The sequence below is a fragment of the Arvicola amphibius genome, chromosome 5, assembly GCF_903992535.2.
Source record: "Arvicola amphibius chromosome 5, mArvAmp1.2, whole genome shotgun sequence".
Lineage (NCBI taxonomy): Eukaryota > Metazoa > Chordata > Mammalia > Rodentia > Cricetidae > Arvicola > Arvicola amphibius.
Window position 1 is genome coordinate 60,980,819 of NC_052051.1, and position 16,144 is coordinate 60,996,962.

Genomic DNA, 16,144 nt, shown 5'->3' on the forward strand with positions numbered 1-16,144 from the left:
CCAAATTGTTGTTTTTGACTGATGTTGTATATAAAATCTGATAGAATAATGAAGAATAATCAAGTCCTTATTCCTGCAAAGATAGACTGTGACCATACCATATGGTCTTCCTTTGAAGAAAACAATTAACAAACAAGACACAGTACAAAAGAAATTGTGTAAACACCAAGGGTCCACAGAAATAGCCAGATTCTGGTGGGAACACACTGGATAAGTAGCGTCTTATGTAAGAAAAAAAAGAAACCCACCTTCAACCACCCTGCACAAAGAAAGTGTCTACAATCAATTCATCACAACAAAGGGAAATGCTACTAGATGAGAAATAATCCCCCCAAGCATAGGAAGAACACTAAATAGGGTAAGTTCATGGGTTATGCCACATTCAAGGAACTATAACTACTATTTACACAACTCTCCTCCTCCCACATAATCAGAAACAGGCTCAGAGCTTAATACCCTTGGATTAATTATCATTTTGAAATTTCTAACCATTTTATGTTGGGATTTTTCCATTTATTTCAAGTCTTGACATTTTTGTCATTGAGTTGAATCAGTATTCACTGTCTACATGTCTTACTGAGTTTACAGTGGAACTCAGCTGCTTCCACATCTGCAGTGTGATGATACTCTCCTCTAGCATTTGAGAGCGCCAGTAAGCAGAAGCAGGACGCTCAGAACTACACACTAAATGAAATGGGCCCTTTTCCATTTTCACAGACAGAGTATAATATTAAGTGGCAAAACAAATTCAGGAGGGCAGTTTAGACAGAAAGAGTATGGATCTGCTGGGGAGGGGAGGTGAAGAGGAACAGGGATGAGTTGGGGAAGGGAAAACCATAATCAGAATATATCATATGAAAATAATCTATTTTTATCAGAATAGAAAATAACATTTTTTTTGCATTTACACAAGTTTGACTCATCTCTTTATTAGACAGAGCCTAACAAAAGGTGAATATCTTGGAGCCAGTTATTCAAATGGCAAGGCAAAATATACCTTTATAACAAAAATATTTCCCCCAAATTATTTTGTGTTTTAAGCCAAAGTCCCTGTGTTATTGAGGAACCAGTAACAATACTGATTGAATGACTACTCTGTGGTAGGCACAGTTCTAAAAGGCTTTACACAAATTATGTAGGATAAAGGCAACAAAACAAACACCATCACAATAGTTTCTTTGCTAGTTCTCCATTTTAAATTTCAAAACCAAGAAATACAACATGAAATTAAGCAAATCTGCCCCAGATTTCAAAGGTGGTTTAGGTTTTGGAGAGCTGGCATGGCAGTTAAGAGCATTTGCTACTCTGGGGAGGACCATGATTCAGTTCCTAGCATATACTCAGTGGTTCACAACTGAACTCCAACGCTAGTTATGATGTCCTCTTCTGGCCTCTGTAGGCACTGCATGCATGTTAAATGTGGCCTCAAATTCAACGGGAAAAATTATAGGTTTCATATTGTTCAGAGATGTTTTCCATTTACCCCAGTCATGACAGTTTGTTGCATTTGTGGCTGTTTAGATATTTGGAACAGATACTATATAGTCATTTTTAATAGGGTTGTACATACATAAACAAATAAAAGAAGAAATATTCACAAACATTGTTTTTAAAAGTGTAAGCTTGGGGTGACTTGTAAGCCTTTTAATTTAGAACATTATTGAAGGAGAAACATCTGAGATGGAATAGGAAGCAGGTTCCTTAAATGACTTAGCAGCTTTCAGTAGCATCAACTATTACAGTGCAAACAAAGATTTCTAATCTTAGAACTTGGCAGGTGAGTGAGTAACAGATTTTCCAATATAATGTTTTTATTTTTTAGAAATAGATGGATTTGTAGATTTTTTTTCTCTAGACTGTTCCACAACTATCACGTTTTTGAAAAGAATATCTTGGTAGGATAATGATTAAAATATTTTGAAACAATTTTCTTTATTAAATGAACAGTTCTCTAGATGTTTTGCTTTTGGGGGCTCTGTAAGACAGCTTCGGTCTGTAAGCAAGTACAGCTTTGACTGCAGCTGGGAGAACACATGCTACATGTGTGTTCATCATGGAAGAGGGGACATAGTTAAGACACCAGAGATTTTAATATTAAAGTTTCTTGCTTAATATTTTTAGTTTGGGTCACCTAATTCACATTGAGTTTTTTTTTTCAAATTGTCTTGCTGATTATAAGCATCAGGAAAAAAGGCTCTCTATAGTTTCAGATATTTTTATGGCTTTCAGCAAATCATCTCAGGTTTCTTGTTGAATTAATGAGAAAGGTTGTCAGTGTGATGGCACTAAAATTGCCAATTAGGACAAGAAAAGGAACTCCTAGATATTAAGACCAACAAACAAAGAAGATAAAAAAAAATAGCTGAGTAATTAGCCTATCTAAAAATACACTTAATGAATTCTACAGGGATACAATGCTTTTGAATGGACCAGATCCCACCTGCCATTTTCTTCTTCCTCATGGTTTCAAATGTTCCCATACCCACTCACCCAGTGCAAATACCCATACAGATGTCAGGAAGAATCAAGACTGCAAATTCATTGCCCAAGAAACACACCCTGAGGCAAAGGACAGGTACAAAAAAATATTGAGCAAGTCAATTTTGCAAAAATCACTTGCAAGGCTGTGTAACACATTTTGTCTGCTGAAAACAGATGGTCTTTAGGATTTGCATCATTCTGACAAGGAAATTATAACCCAGAACATTAAGGGGATTTTTTTTTTTACTATGGTGGCAAAGGGACACAAGCCAACATCACAGAAAATATGGTACTTTGCCCCGACAAAGTAAAATATGAAAATGCCAAATTTCCACAATATTACATCTTGCAGAGCAAGATAATCTAACTTAGTAAATACTTTTGACTGTCCTTTTCCAGTGGGTCACAGTCTCTTATGTAGGGTACATTATCTTCAAAATTACAGCATGTTTGTTTTAAGTATTTTATGAGTAGAACTCAAAAATGCTCTTTAAATCTCAGTTTAGTTTCCTCCAATTATTAACACAAATTAAAAATTCACTGGTAATTCTTTTTCCACAGTTCATACAGTTGGAATCATCTCAGTTCTACTAATGGTATAAAAGGAACACCACACTTTGCTTATACTACTAAGCTAATTTATTTTACATTTTTGCTTTTGTAAACTTAGTGATCCCCTGGAAAATAAATCCAGCATACTGTTAGAATAAGTGACAATCACAGACCCTTGTGTGGGTCTTTGGTAGGCCTTCTGCATAGATGTTAAGGTTGTATAACTGGGTATTCTTGTGGGACTCCTAACAATGGGAGTGCGAAATGTTTTTCATTCATCTGCCTGCTCTTGGGGCTTTTTCCTCCTACTGGGTTGCCTTGTCCAGACTTGATATGAGGGTTTGTGCCTAGTCTTATGGTAACTTGTTATGCCATGGTTGGTTGATATCCCTGGGAGGTCTGCTGTCTTTATGAAGGGAAATGGAGGAGGATTGGATCTGGAGGGTGGTGAGGGGGTCAGTGAGGGGAGGGGTAAAGACAGGTAAAAGTTGAGGGAGAGGAAACTGTGGTCAGGATGTAATAAAAAAAATAAAAAAATCTTACTGCCTTCATTTAAGCAAAAAAAAAAAAATTCTCCTTTCCTTTTCTGTTGGAAGAAACAATTACTGCTTTAAATTTATCATTTTTCCATGAAGGTAATTTTAATAGTATTTCCCTTAAGGTGTTAGACAAAGTATAAGATGGATGTTTGGGGATAAGTGAAGATTTTTCACATACTCAAATCTCTTTTGTTTCTTCCATGTAATTCAAACAAATTTTACTATAATCTATTCATCACATAGCTGAAATTATATGGCAGCTATGTCGACCACTAAAATGTGTGTGTGTGTGTGTGTGTGTTTAAAAATCTTCTCCCTTATAAGATACACGTCATTCAAGATCTTAGCACAGAAATAAAAAGAATTTAGGGAAAGGATCATATATCAAGGTTTATGTCTTAGGGTTTCTATTGTTGTTAAGAGACACCATGACCATGGCAACTCTTATAAAGGAAAACATATAATCTGGTGGTAGCTCGCTTACAGTTCAAAGGTTTAGTCCATTATTGTCATGGTGGGAAGCAAGGCAGCGTGCAGGCAGACGTGGTACTAGAGAAGGAGTGGATACATCTTGATTGAAAGGCAACGGGGAATGAACTGTCTCACTGGGCATGGCTTGAGCATAAATGAGACCTAAAAGTCTACCTCCACAGTGACATACTTCCTCCAAGAAAGTCATCCCTCCTAACAGTGCCACTCCCTTTGGGAACCATTTTCAAACCACAGCAGTGCAGGTAGAGCTGAAGGAACAGGAAGAGGCATAGATTAGCTAGCATTTTGATGCTGCAATAAAATATGACCAAAAGCAACTCAAGGAAAAAAGTTTTCAAAGAAGAGTCCAAAACGGGGGAGTACGGAATTTATGGAAGTGGGTGACAGAACACGAAACTGGGAGGTCATATTTCTGGGAGCATGCAGGAAGCAATGGAACTGGAAGTGGAGCAAGGCTACAAACTTTCAAAGTTTTCCCCCCAGTGTCATACATCCTCCAGCAAGGCCTCACTTCCTAAACCTCCCCAATTAGTACCATCAACTGGGGACCAAGTATTCAAATATCCAAGCCTATGAGGGACATTCTCATTCAAATCATAATAGGATGGGAATGCAAGCAAGCACTGGAAAATCTAGACTACAGAGCCATCCCTACTCCAGGAAGTGAAGTGTGAGGGGAATGGTGGCACCAATACTTGCCGGACTCAGTAAGGGCTGAAGCCCTGGAAATGAGGCCCTGAGGCAGAAACTGTATTCACATCATAGCCATTACAGACCACTGTATGTAAGATAGAAAGAAAGGGAGGAAATAAACATTTTGATTTCTTTTCATTTATTTTGTTTTTCTTCCTTCTGTCTAAGTCACCCATTAGCAAAACCCAATAGAAAACCAGAGGGGCAGGGGTGAATGTTGCAATCTAGATGGAATCCTAATCATAGAAATGTATAGGGTGAAATGGGACTAAGAGAAGAGGGGCAGCCTCTGAGTGAGTTCCCAGTGGCATCTGCTAAGTTTCGGTCCCTTGTGTGACTTGGAGAGTGAGCTGGATAGAATACACTTATGAACAGAAAATGGCAAGATAGGTTGTTATTGACACCCATTTCAGACATTTTTCTCTTGCTAACTCATTTACTGACTCTTGTAGAAGCCAGCTGGATTGCCATGTGCATGACCATGACAACAATATCCAGTCTAGCCACGAGTTCAGACCCACAGTCCAATGCTCCATGAGAAACAGACTCCATCCTTAGGTGAGTGGACTTGGAGTTAGATCTCTTATTAATCAAGCCTTTGTGTTTCAGTTTTTATAAAAGAACCTGGGTCAGGACACCTGGGTCAGGACACCTGGGTCAGGCCACCTGGGTCAGGACACCTGGGTCAGGACACCTGGGTCAGGACACCTGGGTCAGGCCAGCCAGGCTCTTAACTCACAGAAACTGAGCTAGAGTGGGTTTGATCTGTTATAAAGCAAGAAATAACTAATATAAGATAGGATAAGCAGAACAATCCACAATGTTGCCTCAATGTATATATTTATCACCTTTAGCATGATAGAGAAAACTACTTGTCAAATGTAAAATCTGACAAAAAGTCTTATCAGGAGGGCAATAGTCACAGAATGATTTATTTACATTATTTCCAAAAATTTAAGTGCTAACATTAATTCCCCATCATAACATTCATTACTTAGTAACACAGAAAGTAAGAAAGAAAAGTGTTTGATTCTAAAGGTGGGCTCCAGGGAATTGAAGGCTATAGGTGGTTAGCCTCAACTACTATGCCTGTGCCTGTTCAACTGGCTCTAACCCATATCTTAGTCTGTCTCCTCTGTTCAAGAAATACACTTTAATGTAAGACTGTGAAATCTAAGCATAGACCTCAGAATAAGGCTTCTTGCTTAATATAGTCATAGAAAAATTGGTTTAAGAGACAAAGTTTAGATGTTATATTAATAAAAACATAACAAGGAGCATAAGCACCCCCGACAACCCTCATGTCTGTCTTCTCCTGGGGGTTTGCTCCAGTTGACACTAACCAATGCTAGACCACTTATCGTCTGACTAAATCTTGATTATGCCCTTCCAGGAAATAATTTATGATTCATCTCATCTTCCCAACCAACTTTCAAATGAGTCATTTCATTTTGTTGTGTCCAAATATGATCCCTCCCACATCGTTCCCAAATTACTTCAGTTCTTAATGTTCTTCATAGGAATTCAGAAAGTGGTTTGTGAACTACTTAATGTAAACAGTAAAAGGCTTTTCCAACCATATTTAGTAATAAGACAACTTGTTAAAGTTAAATACTTTCTTAGTGAAACGAAGTACAGCCTGAACTTAGCTTCTGGATTAGTTTGCTTTAGTACATATGCAATATATTCTTTTGCCCAATAAATATCTTCTACTATGCCCCATTACACCAGGCAGACAATGAGTAAAATAAATATAGGCATATGTGATTTCTTATACTCTCAAGAAACTGTTCCTTCATCCTTTTCCTTGCTCTGTGCCCTAAACAGCTTGGCCTCTGTGAATTAGACCAACTCGCTCATTTATCCCCTGACTTGAAGCCAATGGCAGGCCCTGGCAGGAGGGAGCATGGCAGATGGAAGAGACATCAGGGTATTTCTTCTGCTACAATCTCCATTTGTTGATGTAGTCTTATGACAATGGCTGTGACCTTCCATAAATATAGCCTCTATCAAATTCCTTGCTTTCATTACTCCAACCTCTAAACATGCTCAAAAACTTCATTGTTCCCTTGCCCCTTTGGACCTGGGAAGATAGTCTTCCAAGTATTAATAGTTTCCAAGTATCCTAACATTCCTAATAAGTTCTTAAAGATACATGCAACTCTTTAAAAATTCCTTTATAAGGTAGCCTTCAAATCCTTTCTCCTTTCAGTCAATTTGAATGACATAGTAGTAAAAGATTTTGTGTTAAAAATCTTTTTTTTTTTTTGAGGAACACAAATAATTTAATACGTTGTGACTGAGAAGTACAAAAAGGCATCTGATCTATACTATGGCATCCAGGAAGCATGGTTTTTAGTATTAAAGATCAGATGATCAGGAGTCAAAAAAAACAACTATATGTGCATTTATATTTTGGCAAAGAGAATCCACTGTATGCTCATAACAAAGACTGTAAATAAAGGTAATTAAGAAACTTAAAAAATGAAATTGATTTCTCTGTTCTTTATTAAACTCTACCACTACTTTTCAGTTAAGCAAGAATATACAGATATTTTATAACATTGAGCTTCTTTATTTTTACTATGAATAGTTGACACAAATTAATAATAGCCAATTAATCTCCATTTAAATTTTACAAAGAAAATTTTATCTATAAAACACTTACTATTTTTTAAAGTCAGAATGCAAAACTGAATCAGCCTATGTAAAAATCATGATAACAATCATTCACATAATAAAGTGTAGAAAATTTAAAGCAGTATTCATGACAAAACAGAAAAGATGGCATTTTAATTTGTGATACTAAAGATTGTGCAGAGGGGCCTTGCACATATTAGGCAATTAGTCTATTATTTAGCTACAGCTCTGGCCTTGAATATGGTTTTTTAAATTCCTGTAACATCAATATAAATTGTGAAGTAACAGTTTAAATATTATTTGTATACTGTATAACCAAATTAGTCTATTATTTTGATTTTATATAGTATTATCTATTTTTTATTTTTATATAGCATTTTTTGCTTCAGGCCCTACCTTTCATGCTTTCAATTCAATTTAGTTATTTATATATTGTTATGCATTGGGAATTGTTGAGACAAGTTCTCACTCTGTAGCTCAGAGTGACCTTGAACTCATGTGAACTCTCTTGCCTCAGCCTCCAAAGTTCTGGGATTACAGGTGTACAACAGAATAACTGATTCATGTTTTATATTTTAAATCAATTTAATACTTCCAATTAAATGATGTATTTTCTATCACTTGATAACTTGCTTATTTCTCAAATTCTATTTATTCTATGTGCTTGTGCACATGCTCAGATACAAAGAAATGAAAAGTCATTATTAGAATCCTGTATACAAATAGTTCAAAATAAACACTGTGAAAAAATACAATTTTAATCTATCTGGTTCTATAGAAAGTACAAAGTTAATATAGGGAAATCTTACTGATTCTATAAAAAAAGTAGGAAATGACCATGACTATAATGGTTACTCATTAACATATTACAATAACCACAATAAAAAAGTGACTGTGGATAAATTTTCTTCTCATGAGCTTTTCCAATTTTTCTTGAAAATTGATCTACTTTGAATATAAATGAGTTTTCTATTTAAATAAATTTATTCAAATATGCCTGTTGCCATTGAATTGGTTCCTAGATTTTATTTTGGTGGACTTTTGAAATGATCTCATTTCTCAGAAACATAGCTGAGGAATGGAAGCTGTTAGTGAGCTTTTATAAGAGCGAGGAGATATTGCAATGAATAACTGCAGGGTATTCATTTTAAATGAAGGAGACGGTAGATAGTCATGACACTCATAATGCTTTGAATATTTTAAAAGCTATAGTCCATCAGTTTGAAATGATTGTTCTAGAGCTTGGACCATTATGTGTTTGGACAATGTTTGAAGAACAAAACTTTGTGTACACGGAGTCAATATTGTCATGTTTTATGCACATTTTATACAGGTCTTTAATTTCTTCATTCTTTGATTCATTCATTCGTGTGTGTGTGTGTGTGTGTGTGTGTGTGTGTGTGTGTGCATGTCTGTGTATATCCTACAGTACTTTGTGGCAGTCAGAGGACAACTTGAGGAAGCTGATTCTCTCCATCCACTAGTAATCACATGCTTTAACATGCTGAACATGTTGCTGGTTGTTTTTTTAATGAAAAAAAACAGATAATAGATATGTGATTCCGAAGTTTATAATCCATCTTAAAAATGATGATATCTGGGTTCTGTTCCCAGTGCCAACACTAACAAACTACAGTCAAAAATATCTCTCTCTCTCTCTCTCTCTCTCTCTCTCTCTATATATATATATATATATATATATATATGTTTTACCTATTCTTTCATTTCTAAATTGAAAAATGTTTTATTCAATGTATTTCATAAAAAACTCATTAAGGCACATGAAATAAAATATGGTAAAATACTTGTAGCATGCCAAATTAAGGAACCCCACAAACCATGGTGTTATTATCCAACACTACTGTATATCCCACCAGACATAAAATACATTTATAAATCCCAAGAACAGTGACTATAGTTGTTGAGAAAAAAAGATTGAAACTTCTGGAATAGATGAAAATTTAAAAACATTTTACCATTTGAATATTTTTAATTCTTCCATGTTTAAATGTAGGGAAGAAAAGCCTGTTGTGGAGATTGGAACTGAGATCAGTGTTCAGCATTTCAATATTTCAAAAAGATGACAATGAACTGTATATTTTTTGTGATCTGTCTCTACATTTTTGAGATACTTTGATAGTAGAATTTATGTGATTTAGTTACTGACTGAAAGAAGACGATATCAATTATCTTAGATGCTAGGTTGGTAGAATGTTATATCCTTAAAGGTCACTAAATAACTAAAATTTTGCTGAATATGCTAAAGATGCAGGAGGCCAGTATCCTTGAAATAGTATTCTGATCACACATCAGCGCCGAAATGTGACTTGCCTAGCCTTGTTAGCTAGAAACTGGGAAGGTTGCATCCTTGTTGAGGACTTTAATAGTGTCTTTTTTTCTACAATATGGAAATTAAGAGTGAAATAAATATATATGAAGTGATATAGAATACTGCATAGAAACATCTGAACAAAAAAGTGCAGAATAGTAAATATAGCACACTCCCCTGGAGAAATAGAAAAGTAATATACACATATATATACTCATAAGCTCATTCTGGAGAGATACTGAAAAATAAGCAACCTGCGTGGAACAGAGAGTAACTGTGTTCCTTGTTCCTAAAAGCTCGGGTACGCACGCAGCCATTCCACTTTTATTCTGAGTAGTATTTGGAGAGGATCTATTTCTTCATCTTTTTACTTTTAACGTTTTGGTTTTCATATTCAAAACGAGTTTCTTGTAGACAAAATATAATTGGATATTACTTTCTTGTTCAGCTCATCTCCATTTAGGTCATTAGATATTTATATCCCACAACTGATATGGTTGGCTTTAGTAAAATCAAGTATGGCAAATTTTTCTGTCATATATTTTCCTATTTTCTCTCCTTTTTGGAGTGAATCTTTAATATGATTTCATAGATGACATTTTGGGGTTCATTATTGAATGTAGGTTGGTTTTAGAGTTTACTTTTTAAGCATTTGCTCTGAGGTTTGCAAGTGTCAAATGCATTGATAAGGAGAATTTATCGTTGCCTCATTCAGTAGCTATAAATAATTTGATTTTACAGATAAAGGAAATAGATTATGTTGAAATTACAAAATTTTACAACTAAAATTTAAGCCCAGACTTGTCTAACTCCAGTTGTGCTTTGTAAATGTAGAGAAATGTTGGAACAATCTTTCAGCCTTTGATACAATCAACTGTCTATAATGGAGGCATAGTAGGAAAACAAAATTTTAATTATACCTTAAGTGACTGAATAAAAATATAGATATTATTGGCAGGTAAAGGCTTCAAATATAATAGAGTGCCACAGTTTGGGAAGAAAATAAGGAACAGGATCCAGCATATCACCTTTTCTGAGAAAGAATATGAAAACAATGTTGAAGAAATTAAGGTAGTGTTTTACACTACAGAACTGATGATATCACTACTGGATGCAAATTTCCTTTCAAACGTTCATAACTGATGAGCATCTGATACACAGTGATTGAAAATTAAGTATCATTAAAGACAGCTTGGGAGGATTTATATGATGCAAATTCCCAATAATCTCCAAAAATTCCTTCAAAGACACTCATAGTTAACTAAAAGTGTGCTTAATATAAAAATGCATTCTGGAATAGGCATCATTCCCTCCCTATTTAAAACATTATATACATAGAAATTCTCAAGCTCCTTTTGCGTGGGACAAAGAATCAGAAGAAAAAGATGCCCCTCCAATATTGGTAGGTATAATGGTCTCTTTCAAAGTCTAACATAATTTGTGAACTTATTGAAAAGAGAACATATGGAGTGATACTATTTATTAGACAATTGAAACTGATTTTATTCTCACAAAATAATTATTTGTTAATGTGTTGTTAATTTCACTTAATACAATTCTTTAACTTCAAGCACAAATTTGCTGTCGTCTGTCGATCGCAAAGCCTTGTACCACCACTACTATAGACGTTCCTCACAGAAAGGTTTTTCACACATCTGTCTTTGAAAGGGCCTTGTGTGTTGATATCTCCTGTATCTTGACCCTAAGCATATTGATCTCCTTTCTATCACTGGAATTTTGCCTTCTCTAATATTTTATATAAACATAAAGTATTAACATATGTAAAGCAAAGTTCCTGTGTTTGATTCTTTTTAGTAGTGTAATTTTGAACTTCATATATTATGTTATGCATTTTGCTAATCAGTATTCTATGGTTATGCATGGACCACAATTTTTCTATTCAGTCACGAATTGCTAGAAACTTCAGCAATGATGCTATCACTCATATTTTGCAAGGACAAGTGTGTTCATTTGTCTGGAATGAACATCCATGAATAGAATTACTGAGTCATAGGGAACAGTGTGCTTACACTATATAAGGCGAGATAATACTATGTGTCAAAGAGGCTGTATCATTTTTACATTTCTACTAATAATGAATTACAGCTCCATCTGGTGAATATCCTCGCCCTCACTGCATTGCATTTCTCACGTGAGCATATGTATCTCAGTTTGGCTCTAATTTATCTAGCAGAGGTTTGATGAAGGAGCTATACTTCCAATTTGGGCTTTCCTATTGGCAAAGAATGGACTGGCTTTCATAGTACATTCTGTTTTATTAATGAGTCTTCCATGAATATGGAAGTCCCTGGTAGACTGTTCTAGAGTGGTTTAAAATCATAGTTTTGAAAAGTTCTGAAAATCACAGGATATACTATATATAGTGTGTCTTTATCATATCCATCTACCTTCGATTGCCAAGCCATGGCATCTTTTCCAGTGCCTAGTAATAATCCCAATTCTACTTTCAGATATTTTTGTAATGTTTCTACCTATGAAAGGGAGCATATGGTAGTTGTCTGTCTCTGGGTAATTTTGCTTAACACACTATTCATTATTTTCTGCCATTTTGCTGCAATTGGGAAGACTTCATTTTTCTTTAGTGCCAAATATTTCACAATATATTTCCACCATATTTGCTTCAGCCACACATGTTAGGATAATTGTGTATCTTAGATATTGTGAATAATGTTGTAGCAAACAGGAACATGCAGCCATCTCTTTTGTATGTTGACATTTTTCTTCAGAGATATGCCCAAGAGTAGGACAGCTGGGGAAGATTGTAATCCTATTTTTACTCTTCTGAAGAAGTTCCATAATTTTCATAGACATTATACTAATTTACATTCCCAGAAAGAGTGAATCATTGCCTGTACTAACATCTTGAAGTAGCTTCCTTTAATTCCCCTCCAGTAGTTTCAGGTCTTATATTAAAGTTTTGATCCATTGTGAGCTGTTTCTTTCAAGAGGTAAGAGATTGGGTCAAGTTTCAATTTTCTGCAGAGAATATTCAGTTTTTCCAATACCATTTATAAAGGTAGTTTTCCTTTTCCCCAGCAAAAGTTTTGGCTCCTTCATAGAACCAGTTGGCTTTCAATGAGTAGACTTATTTTTGAGGTCTCTATAAAGTTCATTTTTCCGAGGGTCTGCTTTCATTCTATTGTGTTTGGGCTATTATAACCAAATAATAAGTCTTGAAATTAAGTCAGATTCTTATGACTTTGTTCATTTTGCTCAAATTTGCTTTATTTAGGAATATTTTTTCTCCATGGGAGTTTTAAGATTTTTTTCCCCTAGTTCTGGGAAGAATATCATTGATCCTCATCAGGACCTTGGGAACTCAATCCGGTGCTTCTATGTGGGGTTCTGTCATTTTCTCCATCCAATGCCAGGTGAAGGTTCTATGGTGATATGCAAGATATTCATGAGTATGGCAATAGGATCTGGACATTTCTGGCACCCTCTCCTCAGCTGCCCAAGGAACTAGCTGGGGGCATCTTCCTGGACACCTGGGAACCCCTCTAGAGTCAAGTCTCTGCCAACCCTAGAATGGCTCCCTTAATTAAGATATATAATTCCTTGTTCCCATATCCACCCTTCCTATATCCCAACCATCCTATTCCCCCAAGCTCTTCCCATCCTCCACTTCACACTTTTCTCTCCCCATCTCCCCCTCCCCCCATCCTACCCCACCCCCATGTTCCCATTTTTTGTCCGGCAATCTTGTCTACTTCCAATATCCAGGAGGATAACTATATGTTTTTCTTTGGATTCACCTTCTTATATATCTTCTCTAGGATTTTTTTTTACGAATTATAGGCTTGATGTCCTTTATTTATGGCTAGAAACCAATTATGAGTGAGTACATCCCATGTTCATCTTTTTGGGCCTGGGTTACCTCACTCAGGATGGTGTTTTCTATTTCCATCCATTTGCATGCAAAATTCAAGATGTCATTGTTTTTTACCGCCGAGTAGTACTCTAATATGTATATATTCCACACTTTCTTCATCCATTCTTCCACTGAAGGGCATCTAGGTTGTTTCCAGGTTCTGGCTATTACAAATAATGCTGCTATAAACATAGTTGAACAAATGCTTTTGTAATATGATTGGGCATCTCTTGGGTAAATTCCCAACAGTGGGATTGCTGGGTCCTGGGGTAAAGGAGGGAGATCATGAGTAAGGAAGTCAGGACCGTGAGGAGTGCATGTACCCATTGAGACGGTGGGACAGATCTAACGGGAGACCACCAAGTCCAGTTGGAATGGGACTGATGGAACAGGGGAACAAACCGGACTCCCTGAATGTGGCTGACGGTGAAGAATGACTGAGAAACCAAGGACAACAGCGATGAGCATGAAATCTACAGCATGGACGGGCTCACTGTGAGCCTTGTCAGTTTGGTTGCTCACCTTCCTGGACTTAGGGGGAGCTGGGAGGACCTTGGACTTAACATAGTGAAGGAAACCCTGATGGCTCTTTGTCTTGGAGAGGGGAGGAGTGGGGGTATGGGTGGAAGGGAGGGGAGGGAAGGGAGAGGAGGAGGGGAGGAGATGGAAATTTTTAATAAAAAAATGAGAAAAAAAGAAAAATAAATAAATTGAGAATACACAAATAAAGAATATCATTGATACTTTGATGAGATTTTCATTGAATTTATAGGTCACTTGGGGAAATCCAATCTGGACACTTAAAAAATATTCATTCTTCAAATCCATAGACATGTGTTTTTCCTTTTGTATGTGATTGTGTGTATCTTCTTCAAGAAACATAACACACTAGGCTGGACATAAATTTTAGTTCTATACTATATGTTTTATGTGTTCAAAGCTCTTGGCTCAATCCCCATTACAATAAACATACAACAGAACCCTTATATCAGTTAAAGATACACACAACTAAAAGGGAAATGGTGGGAAATTATATTGTAAACAAACAATCTAAAGGATATAATAGGAGTAGCTATACTTTCTGACAAACAGACTTAAAGTAAGTCTATTGATCAGGGCAATTTATCCAAAAATATGCAATTATAAATATAAACATGCATTTAAAAGTACTATTTCATTTGATAAAACAAAATTTTGGGAGACAAAGTGAGAGTTAATTCGTATATAATAACAGTGAAGGAATCAATACCCTATTCTCACCAATGTATAGACAATATATACCTGGACCATAAAAAAATCAAGAATTAAACATTAAGAAGACCTTAGAGACACTCATACAATATTCTATTCAAGAGTGATATGAAAGATCTCTGTGTTGGAAATTACAAAACAATCTCAATAACTTATTAAAGATCATTCAACTTGATCATACAGTTATCAACTTGGTTTGGTTCCTGGGATTCAAGTCTGGTTCAACATATGCTAGCTTATAAACATAACACATCACATAAATATAATGAGGGGTAAATTATATCTCAATAGAGATAAAAATCGGTTAATAATCATATCAAATTCAAAGCCAATAGCATACTGAAAAAGAAAAAACTAAAGTATCTCTTTTTTTTTCTATTGATTTTTATTGAGCTCTACATTTTTCTCTGTTCCCTTTCTTAACTCTCCCCTCCCCTTAAAGTATCTCTTCTAATCAAAGAACAGAATAGAACAAAGTTATTCACTATTACTTATGGGAATGTATAAGAATGGCTTCCTTAAATAATGGAAATAAGATATTCCCTTTAGTAATCCCTTCATGACCCCCCCTTTATTCAAAATACCCAGGAACACAATATAGGAACTAAGTGCCATGAACTGGTGACCTAGACTGGCATTGGGAATATACAATAAAGCAAAAAACCTCCCTCCTAATAACCAACTCCTCCTTTTCCTGAACCCTGCAACAGGAACACTAAACAATGGTAAAAAGTCCTTGAGCACCTTCATTCAAGTGGACTGATACTCTTACACTATATTCTGAGCCATTCTGTAGATTCGCTTTGAAATACATTTCCTTGTTACTGACTGTTGTATGTTTTTTGTTTCATTCTTAACTAGGAAGCCCCAAATCAGGAAGTATTAAGCCCAGACCCACCCATCCTATCATGTTTATTCTTCTAGTGGGTTTTATGTTTTTACATGTCGTCCTGATGGTAATTGTCTTTCTTTAGCTTCTAGGTAGAGAATTCCCTTAAGTATCTTTTGTAGAGTTATATAGTGATCAAAGATTCCCCTTACACTTTGGAATATTTATTACTTGTTCATTCATTCATTCATTCATTCATTCATTCATTCAGTTTTTCAAAACAGGGTTTTTCTGTGGAACAGACCTAGCTCTCCTGGAACTAGCTCTGTAGACCATGCTAGTCTCAAACTCACGGAGATCCTCGTCTTTGCCTCCCAAGTGCTGAAATTAAAAGTGTGCACTACCACTGCCTGGCTAATTTCCAAGATTTTGTGTGTGTGTGTGTG